Source organism: Anoplopoma fimbria, chromosome 19, assembly GCF_027596085.1.
Source record: "Anoplopoma fimbria isolate UVic2021 breed Golden Eagle Sablefish chromosome 19, Afim_UVic_2022, whole genome shotgun sequence".
Classification (NCBI taxonomy): domain Eukaryota; kingdom Metazoa; phylum Chordata; class Actinopteri; order Perciformes; family Anoplopomatidae; genus Anoplopoma; species Anoplopoma fimbria.
Window position 1 is genome coordinate 10,518,813 of NC_072467.1, and position 14,969 is coordinate 10,533,781.

General features: G+C 41.5%; 1 long non-coding RNA gene across 1 annotated transcript in view; it reads left to right on the forward strand.

Annotated features, from left to right (window-relative positions):
• Nucleotides 1-14,969, forward strand: part of LOC129107687 (uncharacterized) — a 96,769-nt gene that overhangs the window by 42,537 nt on the left and 39,263 nt on the right. Inside the window, exon 2 of the long non-coding RNA XR_008531912.1 lies at nt 13,823-14,044. This is a non-coding gene — a long non-coding RNA (uncharacterized LOC129107687). The remainder of the gene's footprint in view (nt 1-13,822; nt 14,045-14,969) is intronic.

Genomic DNA, 14,969 nt, shown 5'->3' on the forward strand with positions numbered 1-14,969 from the left:
ATTCTATTTAAATCCCTTTGATTTTTTCCTGTATACAATTCTGTTTATTGGGTATGTTTGTAAGCAACTTAATTAATCATTTATTTATTCTTGAAAATACAATGAACACAAAACAAAGCTCTCCAAATTATTAATTGTTACTGTTTTACTGTTAATGTCTTTTTTAAGTCTCTAACAAATGAAAACTAGAGACACCAGATGCAAAATGGGACCAGAGGATTCACCTCTTCCTACCCTTTTTTTTTTTATCTCAACTACACATCTGTAAGGTTTTGTGACTGCATCTTATATATTATATAAACACTCATAAGGTGAAACCAATACCTGTGTCGCTGTCGTTGCTAGTAGTGAACTACCAAAGGATTACACTGAGGAGATTATTTAGAGATATTGCACAGCAGTTTTATTACAATTAAGACATTGAGTGATTACACATCAGTTCGAAATAGGTTGACTTTTTTTTTATTTCACCAAGCCCTGAGCAGACATTTAGAGGATAATGCAAATGTTTCTCAAGTTGTGTATGTTGATGACTCTTACAGTACTTCCTTTCACTTTGTTTACCCTCCCCAGGCCAATATTTTAGGGGAATTTTCAGTCACTAAGCCTATTTAAAGCAGTCATTTGTGTTTTCTGTGGTCAATCATAGCCTGTTTTGGACAGCATGTGTGTCCATTGTTGTTCCTGCTATGTGAAGCACTGTTGTGTGTGGTCTAATTTGGTCAGAGTCGACTAATCACAAAAGAGTTACATGCCAGCTGCGGGAGTTAGCAGTCCATGAGTCCTTAGTGTGGTGCACGTGTGTCACAACATAATGCAAACTTAAGAGGAAGCTAGTGTCAGTACTTCTTCTATAAACTGTCCTCTAATCTTCTCCCTGCTTCTTCACGCCTTCTCTTGACTTTGATGTCGGATATCTCTGTTTTAGTCCTCCATCAGTCCTGAGCCTCCCCATCTTCACAGCTGTACTGAACCTTTCTCCTTGTCTCTCCCACATCTGCAGTTGTCCTAGTCCCCCCCCACTAGCAATCCAGTGGAATCCCCTTTGATAAGGAGCAAGAAAAATTGCAAGGACACAGGCAGGAAGCCTGTCTAAAGCAAGGTACTATTTTGGTTGAGCAGTCCCATTGTCCATGGACTGGGGACGACTCACTGCCTGGGGGAGAGGGTGGAGGGTGACAGAGAGGGGAGGAATGATGTTCTGTGAGGACATCGCACTACTACGCACGCTCCCGCTCTCTATCCTCCCTCCTCCAGCTCTGATCATTCAGAGGGTCCTCTGTCCCCCTTTTCAGTGTTGAACTCATGGCGGTCACACTCTGAAACATGTGCAAAGGAAGGGGCCTGGGGGTTTGGGGGCTCTGTTATGTAACAGTGCCTTCCCTAACAGGAGCTTCACTCTCTTAAATATTTAGGGTGGCAGAGGTGTAACTGAATTTGAACATCAAAAAGCTATTAAAAGAGACCAGGAAGAGATGATGTCAGGTTTTGGTCCCCTTTTTGTTTGTTGTAGTGGACAATCCCTTTTGTTGTTTGGCTGAAATGATGCCATGTGCTAACAATAAATGCTTTTAGGAAAGGGTGGGATGACACGATGGGAGAAAGGGAATGTCGGCCTTGGACTTTTTATAAATGGAGATGTAAATATGGAAAGATTTATGTGGAAAGAGAAGAGCCTGCTTGGAAAGAGAGCCCTCGGAAAATGATGTGTTGTCATATCTTTACAGGCTTGTAGCGGAGTCCCAGCTACCCCGTAACTGTAAACAGAGTTTTAAATATTTGCAATGATAAGTTTCAAAGTAGCTTTCTGTTTCATCTTTAGAAGTTTATACAGTAATGTTACCGAAATTTCCCAGGCAGACTTGTGAGTGTGTGAACTCTGTAACACCACAAGGCCACACAAAGAAATGGCACGCACACACACAAACAGACCCACACACAAACACTAAAAATGGGAGGGGAATCAATGTATGTTACGGGAAACGTGCTCTTGTTTTAGTTTTACTGGTACGCAAGGTCTCATGGCTGCATCCTCCCAACTGTCAGAGGCCCTTTCTACTTCAGGTCTGAATCCACCAGAGACCACGTGAAGTATCGGTTCAGACAGGCGTTAACGTTAAGCATCCAAATACCCGAACTACAGGGGTTCAAATCCTAAACGTTCCCCTGACTGAGTGCTGTCTGCTCATGCTATCAGCAGTCTGGGAAAAAGAAAACTCTAATAACTGCCCTGAATCAACAAAAACTGCCCAGGAACAACAAGTTGTTAAACTACAGATCATATGGCAGTATTGACTTATCTCAGATGTTTGCAAATTGCTGTAACATTTAGACATTAAACGCTGGGTAATCGGGACTAAAACAACACAGCAACAAGTCTGAGCTTCTCAGCGTCCGCTCAGAAGGCTGTAAAAGCAAACAAAATGAAGGTCGTAGTAAATGCTCTGGGCTAGAGGTACGTCATGTGTGGGCCACCGCGTTGAGGAGCATTAAAGGCCACACACACGCAGATGTGGATACATGTACTGTACCTAGAAACAGCTAACGTGTACACTTGTGCACGCTCTCCTAACACTTGCCCTCTCAGACTTCAGGGGCCTCCTTACAGCCTACATGCACACCCACGCGTCCTGTTGCTGCACTCGTCTTACCGACTGCTCTGGCTGAGCCACTGAGCCAGCTGGTGATAACAACACTTCCTCCTCGCTCCCCTCTAGCGCTTAGCTGTTTTGCTCGTACCATCTGCGGCAACTGGCTGGGGCCGAAGCGTCATGTTACCCACACAACTGGAGACCCAGAGATCCTGTGGACACACGAGCACAGCCGAGATCCTGAGGACACACACACACATATCAAGGCAGTTACAGTTGTGAAGGACATGAGATGTGGCGGCGAAGAGAACAGAAAGAGGTTTAGGCTGTTTAATGTGTATTAAGACACAGGCAGGATCAAATGGCAGAATGTTTCTTGATGGAAATACACACAAAAAAAGGGATTAGATTAAAAAACAAACACTCAGCCAGTAGGAGTTCAGGCAGAGAGAGTTGGAGAGTAATTATTAATTAGTCAATTAAAAGTAATGATAGTCTTTTTCAGCTTTTATAATACTTTCTAAGAAAAGAAAAGTCAAATGTAGGGCACAGTCAGGCCAGTACCTATAGCAGTGGAATTGTTATGATCAGATGAAGGTGAGGTAAGGTACATTTGTGTCGCTTTGACAAAGTTCTACTTTGGTGAATATTGAAATGCAAATTTACACTGTTGACAAATGGCAAACCGTCTTGACTTTGATGACTTTTGAGGGAGCAGAAACCAACAATTAGCATAATAGTTGTAACAACTGCCAGTTTTAACCATCTTTGCTACGCCATAGGAAAAGCAGTGGCAAAAGTCCTCCTCTTTGCATTCATTTTGGGCACTATGAAAAAAAACTGTAAGCAAGGGTAGCCGCTACTGAACTCACACGTAATCATCACCCATCAGATTCCTGCACCAACTAGTTTGCAGATGTGTGAATCGATTTCACTATGCCACTTTCTGGTAGCGCCAGGAACCAACTAAGAATTGCCCTGTTACGTGTCGCCATGTAAACGAAAATAAAACAGGATCAGCTCTGTGAGGATATAGCGTTGCTTTGGGCTAGATGCTGAAGTTAGCATGTTCAGAATGGCAATGCTAAATTGCTAACCTTCAGCAGATAATGTTAACCACGTTCACCTCATCTTATTTGGCATGCTAACATTTGTTAAGTAGGACAAAAATATAGCTAAAGCTGTGGGAACTTCAATAGTTTTTGTCAGGTATTTGGTCATAAAGTATAATATTGGTCAAATAAAAAAAATCCAAAACCTAATCTAAAGGCAATCCATCTAATAATTGTTAAGAAATGTTGTTCAATACACTGAATGTCAACCTCCAGTTTGTGCTAGAGAGAAAGTAATGGGATCACCAAAATCATGTGGGACACATCATCTGGAAACCATGGATTACCATTTATGTCTGTACAAAACATGATAGCAATCCATCCAATAGTTGTTGAGATATTTATTTCCAGACCACAGTGGCGGACAGATCGACAGACCAACATTGCCAACCAAAGAGTTATGCCGCTAGCATGGCTAAATATTTTTACTACTGCTCAGACATGAAAGTGCTTATTTTGAGGCTTTAAACATGCCGTGGGTGGCCTTTACTAGAATAGAATGATCCTCCAATCAGGGGCAAATTGTTAATGAAAATTATGTCCTGGTAAGCCACAGATGGTGGTGAGGAGGCAGCAGAGGAGAGAGGCAAGCGTAGGAGGAGAGTGGGAAGAGAGGAAAGCGTTGTGCCGAGAGGGAGGGCAAGAGTGGCATGTGGCTGGATGGTATCCTTGGGAAAGTTTGCAGCTCACTCTCCCACTCTCTGGATCTTAGCTGGGGACAAATACCACATGGAGCTGAGAGGAAGCCCGCTGGAGTGTGCAGGGCCACGAGCACACAGGAATGTTTCACTTCAAATGGAAAATGTTCACAGCTGTTAGTTAGGCTATCTCTCTCACTCTGTTTCTCTATCTATCTATCTATCTATCTATCTATCTATCTATCTATCTATCTATCTATCTATCTATCTATCTATCTATCTATCTATCTATCTATCTATCTATCTATCTATCTATCTATCTATCTATCTATCCATCTCTCTTTTCTCACTGTGTCAGAATATTGCTGCTATGTTTAGCTCCACTCCTCGTGTGCTGTGGGTCAATTTTTTTCTGAATTTTGACTTCAATATCTAACGATTAGTTCGCCAGAATGGGAGTCTTAAGTGATTTTTATCGTCTTGTCCTTAAGCTCCTTAAAACATAATAGTTATCTTGTCACGTGGTTACCCAAACAGCAAAGGGCTTCAGTACATTTTGTATCCAATAACAAAGTTTTAAAAAACCACCCATTGACAATGTGTGGCATCAAACCTACCAGAAGCCCTTGCCTGACCCTCAAACAAAAATGACAACAACAACAACAACAACAACAACAACACAGGGTTGCCGTCGCCACATCAAGCTGTCTGGTGGCTGATGAATCTGGTTTGGCTGCACATGAGTTGGATCTCCACAGTTTTGGGGCTATGTTGGCTGCAAATGAGCCCAGGCACAATGGTTTCTGGTTGGAGGCTCTTCCTGGCTGCCACACACATACATGCAAACTATTTGTGTGCGTGCAATTACGTCCATCACTACCATATTGTCTCTCAGAAAGCTCATCCAGGTGTCCGACAACTGATCAAGCCAACCAGCAGCTGTGTTGGTGCATTCTGACTGAATAGGAGATACAATGTTGTTGCTGTTTATTCATAACTAACAGCAATTGGACTAACATTATAAATAAGTAATGTAACTTTCATAAGTGATGCAATATATTATATTTGTTTTATTTTCTGTTTTAAATTGAGCAGTAAAGCTGAAACGTCCTTAAAACATAAACCAGCCTGTGTAAACATCACAACAGCTCTCAGCATTGATTATTGTCGAACTTTTATTAAAAGTTCTTCAAAATAACTTGAATTATGATGGGAACAGAGTAACATAATAAATGTTATATTCTAGATTTAAACTTTTCACCAACATTTTGATTAGCAACTAATTTATTACATATTTTTTCCACCGTAACTTTAATTGATTACATTTTTGTAATTTGATTACATTACATTGATTTAATTTACATTTATTAACTTAACTCTGTTACATTTAACTAGTTACTCCCCAGTTACTTGGTTTCAAAACTTACTTTGAACTCCAGGTTCTTCTCGACTTATTTTTCCTCTTGTCGCCTTCGGTTCATAAACTGCAATCACACAGCTCAGGTTAATCTTTTTCTTAATTCTATAAAGACATTTTATTTAAAGTCTGTCAACTTCACAGTTGCGCAACTTCTAACATGTGCTTCATATTCTGTCTAATCAAAGACTATGTGAGTTTTTGTATGTTTGTTACACGCAAAAAGTAATTTTGTGCTCACAGTTGTGAGTGGGTCCTTTACTTGATGTGACTGAATTGGGCGCTGTCGACCAATCTCAAGCAGAACACAGGATAACTACTGTGGAAGAAGAAAGCAGGCAAAGCCACTATGTTTTGTCAAACCTTTGATGAACCAGTAATGCTGTAGAACAGGCCATATTTTTTATTTTATTTGTTCTTCACACCTTTATGAGTACATTGGTTATCCTTCTATCCACAAGAGGAAGTGATTGTTCAGGGATCCCTTAAGGTCTAGTGGACGAATGAGCACAGTTGGTCGTTTCAAATTTCAAAAAGGCACTCGCTGGGTTTTTGCGTTCGACCACAGTAACATAATGCGGGTTCATGCATGCCGGAGGCCGGTGCAAGAATCATTCAACTGACTTTGTTTTGAGCTGTGTTTCTAAAATGTTGTCACTCCCCCATTTATGATTTAACTGCTGCTTACAACTATGTTTGTTAGGGTGTTGTGATGTAAAAACACAATACAGCACCCCCGACTACAATCTCAAAAATGAACATAGAGAATCTTTGATGGGTCTGTTTTAAAGGACTGTCTTAAATTGTACAGGTGAACCTAATGAACAGGTACAGCACCTCGTTATTTGGGAGGGCGAAGCTCTCAGAGTAGTGGGCAATCCATCGAGTTGTCATCAGCTCATTATTTTTGATTGTTTATATTCAGTGCACATCTGCAGTTTATAACGCATGTGTTTGGTTTCCTAATATAAAGGGAGATCTTTTACATTTGTGCATACAGTATGAGAATGCAATCTCCCATGCAATCAACCCCCCAGTGCCTACCTACCCACCCACTGCATGTATGTACACACACACATACAGTATATATAGAGTGTATATATACAACACCACCCACCAAACCACCCACAAACTTACCCAGAGGCTTAAACTCGAGTTTTCTTTTTTCTTCTAAAACCACTTCCCTGCCTTTTGCTTGCTCCTGGTGACGACACTCTCTTGGAATTTACTCCTTGTGCTGGCGGTGCTCTCATAGAGAGAGAAAGAGAGAGAGAGACTAACTGTGTTGTTCAGATCTGTCTTTGCTCTGCAGCCACTAACCAGGGCCATTTGGTGTCTCCTTTCTCCAAACTCTTTTCTTTACCCCTCCTGTTCTGTCTTTTGCATTCATTCTCTTAGTTTTTTTTATTTCCTTCCCTTGTTCTCCTTCCTGTCTGGGTTATTTTATATTATTTGGTTTGAAATGATGCTCGCTGTGAGCATAGGTGCTCCACAGACCGTGGGGCTGCTATTGGGGGTGTAAAAATTGTTGCTAATTTGTGCTGTGGTGGGGTGTATTTGCTGAGGTCTGAGGTTTGAGAGTGTTGCTTATCCGTCATTTCATGCCAATACTGTATGTGTGTTCTCCTATGTGCTTGGAACATGCATCTGCATCAGTGGACGCTGTGCATGACAACTCTGTGATATGACTGATCATGCATGTGTGTGTCCAGATGATATGTGTGAGAGAGACATGGGGGGCCATGCTGCTGGGTCCTCTGGAAGCCTGTGAAGGGACGGCTTCCCCCTCCTCCCTAAACCCCGGCCGGCTCTAGATTGATGGGGGAGGTGTTGCCTCTGCTCATTCATCCATCACATACTTTATTTGGGTTTTAGAGGAAAGGAAAAGGGGAAAAAAGACAGAATAAAGGAAAAAAGACTTCCAAAAAATATCAGAGTTGGGGGCTGGAGTGTGGAGGGTTGAGGAGTTGAGTAAGGGGAGGCCCCTCGTCCTGCGTTGCTCTGCTCTCCTGCCCCCCCACCCCTATTTAAGCAGATGCTGGAAAAGAAGTCTTACCCTTGTGACCCCCTGCCATTCTCCGGTCCCAGCACTGATAACAAAAGACAGATAAAGCCAAATGGGGGGGCAGATTTAGTGAAGATTAGGGAGCAGGTTTGCGATTTCCACTGAGGTTTTTGTCATGTGTGAGTGTGCATGCGCATGTTTATATGCTGCTGGTAAATCTACGGTGCCAATAGCAGATTGTGGGATAGGATGGTCCGAGAGTGGTTGGTGGTCTTTGTTTTGCATCCATGCAGGGCAAGGTTTACTGGGTGACAGGACAGTGATGGCAGATGAGCACTCTAAGGCTGACAGGGGAAACAAAGCCTGCAGTGCCAGCTTTCTTCTTCTCCAACAAAATGATGAGATTTATGTAGGAACCAGGGGTGTAAACTCAGATCAGACTGCTTTACCTACTGCTAAAGTAAAAGTCCAACATGTGCTTCTATATGATGGATACAATAATGCATATTCTTATTCAGATGCCTTCATCAGAACGTCATATGTTCAGCACTTATCCCTGTACTTAAGAACTATAAACACCTGATTTAATCAAAGACTCTGAAAACCTGGCCTGTCTGTGCACAACAGAGGCCAATAGACTGTTCTAACGGGTAGTCTTGTTGACATGTTGCAATGGGGAGTTCTGCATCCTAAATCATAAACACATTATAAGGAGGTAGAAATGGTTCCCATTTAGACCTGGACATCTGTTGCTAGACACAGTACATATACAAGCAAACAGTCAGTTCAGCTCTGCGCTATGGCCTTTGTCTGAAGTGCCTATAGGAAAGTTGGACTACTCCAAAGGGACTATCAAATAAAGAAATCACTGTTTCCTATTAGAGCTGCTGTCGAGCTTGGAGGTGGCTTGTGTAGCTCATGCCAAACTAATATGAGCGGAAAAATAAATAAATAAATAAACAAAGCAAGGGAGTTATTACCTTCTGAAATTACACATTGGACTTTCTCTTTTTAGTTGCAGATACTAAGAAACTAATGCAGGTTCCTGACAAACGAGCTATGTTGCTGTTTTTGAATCAAAACAAAGACTTTAACTTTTTTTTTATATTGTTAGTGAGTGAATTCCTTTCCAGGAAAGACACCAAATCGTTTTTCGGTGCTTTATTTTCCCTCCATGATTATTCACTTTGCCATATGGTCAAATTAATGAAATAATTCATTTTCCAAATGAAAGCTGCCTTGTCCTAAAGTTGACGTAAACCAGGCTAAATCCCCCCAGTTTTGTGATGTAAAAATACGAAAATGTAGCAAAAAAAAAGAGGACCAGGTTGGCTTATCCATGTGGGTATGGGAGAGAGTGTTTGTTTCCTATGAGAAGCTTTTCCAACTGCAGACCTTATGGTGGAGCCCCCAGAGGCCCTATTTGAATCACAAATGTCTTTCGTTTCTCAATCGTTCACAGGTTTCGGTCAGTTGAGGAATTTTGGGACCCATTAAAGCCTGTTGACAATGACTTTCACCCCCGGGGCCACCACAGGGGTCCGCCCCCCTACTGACCTCTCCATTGGTACCCAGTCATAGCTGCAACGGTCCGGCTCCCGGGTTCTGATTGGTTCAACAAAGCACCCAAAAAACGCTCAGGGGTCAATGTCTCTTTTCTCTCTGTCGCTCTTTTCCTCCTTGCTGCCTTGTTCTGGTTCAAGTCGGGGCTTATCAAAGACAGTCCACTTCTGTCATGTGGCCAAATCATCTTGACACCCATTTAGCATGCTCATCAGAGGACAGTTATGAATATTCAAGATGGTGCCAGGGGCCAGTGAGAGGCAGAATCGAAGAGATGAGAGTGACAGATGATGGGGGTGTGTGTGTCCAAGACAGGGGAGAAAGAGAGACAAAGAGGAAGATTAATTCAAGGATTCAAAGCTCATTATTGTAGTTACAGAACACAAGGCTACACAATAAAATGCAGTTGTAGCCCATTTGCTACATGAGAAAGACATGACAAAACAAAAAAACAATACAAAAAATAGTACTGTATTTTTTTTTTTTTTTTTTTGCTTTAGAAGGAATGTAAACAGCAGTAAACATAAACAAAGACTTTGTTTGAGTACCAAGCATCATTGATGTAAACATAGAGTCCGCCTCATATCGTCCCACTGGAGTCCCCCAAAATCTCATGGTCCGCTGCACTTTATAAATGTTGATGAGTGTATCTCTGTCAAATGCCATAACTGTTTCTAGTGATAAAGATGAAAAGATGGGTAAGAATTCACTCATTTAAAGCTAGCAATAATCAATGATAAGAATACAAAGTTTTTTGGAGCATGAATATCAAAGACGGTTTAGATAACGAGCAGAAGAAGATATCGACTTCGCTAGCCTAAGATGGTCAGACAAGAGCTGACTGATATTAGAGTAGATGTTTCTGGCGGAGTGACATGTGGTGCTAACGGTGCTAACAGTGCTAACTGTGCAGACTACAGAGAAAGTGCTGACTGAGCTCGAAATGTTACCTGAGGGGAACCCGGAGAGTGGGTGCTACACTTCTGCGCCGACGCTGTGTAATCTTCTGCCTTTCTTTTCAGTGTATTTATATATATATATGTGTGTGTGTGTGTGTGTGTGTGTGTGTGTGTGTGTGTCCAGCGGGTCCTTGAGCCACTCGTGACCCTTGCTCTTTTCCCGTTTCGCTTTCTTTACACGCTGGGACTATTTTTGACAGACCAGCTTGCGTCTCTGAAGCTTGAAATTTATTTGTGAACGTAAGTAAATGTCTGTAATTATTGACATTTAATTTGTTACTGACTTTGTTTTACCCCATATAAAACAAAACTAGTTTTCCTTGTTTTCGATTTGAGGGAAAGAGCAAGAGAAGAAACACACACAAACACATTCTGACATTTAAAATGAGTGATCGCAGAAAAAGTACTATGGAAAACCCTTTGGCACTTCTTATGAATCACAAGCTTTTTGTGTCCTTACTGTTGACCACTGTTTGGTTACGAATGTATTGGATCTTGTGAGAACAAGAGAGCCGAGCCAGGAAGGAGCGAGTTTGTCTGAATGAGCCTGCCTGTCTCCTTGACATGGATGTCAAAAACTTCTAGGATCACATCCAAGCTGAGACAAGTGATCATTTGAACTTTGAGAATGCGGCACTCTTCCAAGCTTTGATGTTTCGCGCTCTATTAGATTATAGATGGAGACAGGAAGGGTTATCAAGGGTGTTGCATCTTTGCAGATTGTCAAATTTTTGTGGACCAGGATGGTGTTTGTGTAGTCTTTTTTTCAGCATATTTTCTGGTTGACATAGTGTGGTTGGAGTTGAATGAATTCATCTTTTGTCTCGGATGTTAATTATTTGTACATTTTTTCCCCTGCAATTCTCCATGACCAGGGTTTTCCTGAAACAAATTCGTACTACTGAACAGATAGAAGGAGCTTCAGCGTGATCAGAAAGTGTAATATGGTGTGACAGGGGGATGTGAGGGTCGAGAAAAGAAGACAGCTGTAGATTGGGAGAAGCCTCATCGACCAACTGATCCTCAGAAGAAGTTTCTTCTAAACAACCACTTAAGCAGTTTTTACAAAGACTCTGACATTCAACAATATTTTTTTTTTATTTGGAATTTATTCTTAGGTAAGGACAGAATCGATGCACACTCATGGTTGACATGTTTGTGCAAAATAATGGGTCATGCGTTTTTCTGTTCTACTCTTTTATAATATAGGATTTGAGTTACAAGAATTATTTTCATCACAGTGGAAACCACTTATAGTGATCACGCTTCCAGGGATCATCCTCTTAGATGGATCAGAAAAAAAAAAAAAAGCATTATGGCTTCTTAGGATAAGTCTTAACGAGTAATACCACTCAATGCTTTGTTTTGTGTTATTTCCACTGAAGAAATATGACAGCTCATTTGTTGTTCACTTCCTGCAGAAGTACCTCCACGTGCACACGGCTCTGCAGTCTCATTCCCTTTTATGGTGATTGACAGGGCGTTTACTTATGCTGATTAGAAACAACTGGCACATACCTTCAATTTACTTGCCCAATGGGATTTGTCATTAGAAGTTCACAAGTGCAAACAATTCTGCGGTTAAGAACAAGTAATTCATCGTAGACTTTTGTTTGGACCTTTCTTGAGAAAAAATGTAAGAAAAAACTTGTAAATAGATATTAGTGAGAGAGGCCTAATGTTTTTGCATTGCTGGTCCTTTGAGGAATGATGGACACAAATTGATTGCTGTTCTGGCCAACACATTTCTTCATCTCTCTGTCTGTTTGCTGCTTACAATCTTAACCAATTTACTTTCAAAGTGGATTGTTTTCACAGATGGACAAGTGTATAGATAAGCAGTCAACAATCCGCTTTTGCTACTGTGGTTAGCCTGTTACTTGACCTCTGTATGCGCACACTGTGTGTTTCATGTCTGTGGGATGTGGCACCTTTGAATGTCCCTCCCCAACTTAGCCTACTGTATCTCACTGAGATGAATGAGGGTCAGAGCTGGGCCACCCACTCCTCACCACAGTCCCAAACCTCTAAAAAGACTTGTGACAAGTCTTAAGAAAAAAGTTAGATTAATTTAGCTGTTTATTTTTAACTCATAAATGGCTGTTCTCAGTTCAGGAGTCAAGAGCGTTGGTCACTTCTTTAGTTATTAATAGTTTGGGCCAAAGTACCAGTGGATGGAACTAGCTACGGGGCATGCGAGGGTTACATGACAAACAACAGAGAAGTTCCTTCATAAATAGCTTTTAAAAAATCAACTCCACCTATGACTGAGAGTATGAATTATTGTACACAGCCGTCTGCATTACCACACCAAAACACCAGTATGCACCATCTGTAGGCTATAATGTAAGCTCATAAGTCTTCTCCCTTTGATCCGTCAGTTCCATCAAGGGAACGCTCTAAGACTCTGCAATTTCGGACTGGTGAGGTGGGTGTCTATCTAAAACAGTCCTGGGCCATCTGTGTCACAGGCCTTATCTGTCATTATCTGCATTTTTATTGTTCTCTCTATGGTATTGCCTTCCGCCTGCTCCTGCCCTATCTTCAGCACCGCGTTCTCTCTGAGTCACAGAGGTCTTCAAAAAGCTACTGGCTAGTCTTTGGGAACAGTGGTAAAGATGAGCGCTCCATAAAGTCAAAGATGAGTCATTTTAAAAGAAGAACTTCGGGCCCTACCAGACCAAGATTTGTTGTTAACTTGTGGTTAAGTTATAAAGGTGTACAATAAAGTTGCCAAAGCTTGTGGAAATTAAAACGTCTGTAGTTCATTTCCGGAAGTAGCAACTGAATCTCCTGTAGGTTCGTCATCAGTAACTGGTGAGACCCTCAGCTTGCTGCCCTGGATGGTAGTGGTGAATGTCAGGGAGGAGGATTTTCAGGAGACCACATTATCAGAATATCCCAGGATGACTCACACCACAGCCCTTTTCAGTTAGAGTAGGGTTTCCTGCATACACCCGTCTGCCACAATGTGTAAATGTCGGTCTCTGTCTATGATATGAGTGCTATTGAGTTTATTGACAGATTTTCTTTCTCGAATTTCCACAAAAGAAGTTAGTGAAAGTACTACTTTCTTAACAAGCTTTAACCAGACTAATAATTCAGACTTGTTATAGATATAGATAGATAGATATAAGGTCTGATTTTGTCTAATACTGGAAAAAGGGGGGTCAGGATGGACTCATTGACCCTACACAGGCAGACAGATTCTGTAAACTCCAGCCAGACAAATGCTGCTCATCCCGTCAGCCTGCTAGCAAGGGCAGTGAGGTAGATAATAATTGTCAGCTTGGCTGTGCCAGTGCCAATGTCAGGGTGGGCTAAGCCTGGTGAGTCTGGCTAAGAAGGACTAGATCATGGTGGGCATCAGGAATCAACAGGTGCTGAGGGGAAGAGGAGGATGTACAAAGTCGATCACATTGTTTCAAGCATGTCCCAAACAGATTCACAGTAAAAAGATAAATCAAATGTCAGTGTGTACATAATCTTAAGCAATATCTGTATTATAAATTTGCTCTATGTATTCGTTTATTACAGAAAGCCACCCAGATGTTGAAATCAAACTCCATTTGGAAAGCGTTTATGAAGACAAGAGGGATGATACGATACAAAGCAGTAAGAAGCAGCACCAGACAGCCTGTTGTGGCCCTAAATCAGACCTGAATTCTTTGGTCAGGCTCTTTCTTGGCACACCTGAGTGACATCATAAAATGACCAGCGAAGATCTGAGCCCACCTGTTACCAGCCCAAGCTTTTAATGTAAGTCATATATATCTTTTAACTTATCAAATGTTGATATTACGGCCTGGAGATGTGAACTGGACCCATTTCTCCTGCTGACACTGAGCTGGTCTTCTTCTGGTTGTTGAATGTTAAGTTCCTGTCACTTACAAGAACTGCTATGTGTAGACGTGGTACCTCCAATAGATCCTCTAAATATATCTATGTGTGTGCATGAAAAATATAACAAATCTGCAGTCAGACACCACCTGAGCTCCATACCTGCTCTGGGTTTGTCTCTTGGGTTCAGCTTGTGAGGAAATGAGAATTTTCCGTCGGTCTATGCTCAAGAACATTTATCACTCAGATCACTCAGAGTTGTGGAGAAGAGGAAAAGTGGTCTGGCATGAGATCTGTCACTAAGTCCTCCACATTTATGTCACCAAACTCTTTAGTGGCCACTGAAATTGGGACCTCCTGTTTAGACTGTGGGAACTGTTGGCAGTTGGTGTAAAATCAACCAATGTTTCAGCTGATCATTGTGAAATAAACAACTTCTGTGAGGCTTTGCTTTGATCTTCAGCTATAGCGTCAAAATGAACGTTTTTTAATTTTTAATTTTACCATTTAACATAACAGCATGGTACGGAAACAGTGCAAAGAGCAAAAACAAGATCTCCAAGATTGTTAATATTGCAGGGAAGGTGTTTGGCAAGTCACAGAGACAACTTTGCAATATATTTGACAGAGCTGTACACAGGAAGGCTAAACATAAAACGGCACCAGAAGTTTGAGCTGCTTGCATCTGGCAGTCGATTGAGGGACCCAAAGGCCAGCCAGTTCATAAGAAGTCTTTTATTCCCTATGTCACACAGACATTGACCTCAGAATGACTGCATCCGGCAACACTTGTTATTTTATAAGATATGCTCCCTTTGATTATTTATATAATCTGTTGCTACCT